Source organism: Arachis duranensis, chromosome 6 (assembly GCF_000817695.3).
Source record: "Arachis duranensis cultivar V14167 chromosome 6, aradu.V14167.gnm2.J7QH, whole genome shotgun sequence".
Classification (NCBI taxonomy): domain Eukaryota; kingdom Viridiplantae; phylum Streptophyta; class Magnoliopsida; order Fabales; family Fabaceae; genus Arachis; species Arachis duranensis.
In genome coordinates, this window is record NC_029777.3 from 35,250,787 (window position 1) to 35,251,661 (window position 875).

Consider the following 875-nt stretch of genomic DNA (forward strand, 5'->3'; position numbering starts at 1 on the left):
CTCTAAAACTAAACTATGACTAATGGTAACTAACATGTCCATCCCTCTTCAATCCTTGGCTTAAATAGGATCAGAAATGAGTTGGATTAGGCCCACAAGGCTTGTAAATTCGCTAGCCACGAGTTTGCATGAAGTGAACCACGTGCACCAACGGCGCGTGCGCGTATTATGCCCGTGCGCGCCACCATACGTGTAGCAACTATGGCAAATCTTATATCGTTTCGAAGCCCCGGATGTTAGCTTTCCAACCCAACTGGAACTGCATCATTTGGACCTCTGTAGCTCAAGTTATGGTCGTTTAAGTGCGAAGAGGTCGGCTTTGACAGCTTTCCGGTTCTTTCATTTCTTCATGAGTTCTCCAACTTTTCATGCTTTCTTTCTTCATTCCCTTGATCCAATCTTTGCCTCCTAAACCTTAAATCACTTAACAAACATATCAAGGCATCTAATGGAATCAAGGAGAATTAGATTTAGCTATTTTAAGTCCTAAAAAGCATGATTTCACTCTTAAGCACAATTAAGGGAGAAGTTATAAAACCATGCTATTTCATTGAATAAATGTGGGTAAAAGGTGATAAAATCCCCAAAAATCAATACAAGATAAATCGTCAAAATGGGGTTTGTCAACCTTCCCACACTTAAACCAAGCATGTCCTCATGCTTAAACCAAGAATGAAGTAAGGGTATGGCATTTATTCAATGGAAACTAACTAAATGCGCGATGCAATCTACCTATATGCAACTATCTAAATGAATGCAATTGCTTGGTCAAAATAAATCAATCTCCAAGAAGCATATATGCACAAGGGCTAAGGACCAGCAAGTCTAATCCAAAATTGAATTGAGCTATTAAATATTTTTACAAACTTGCATGA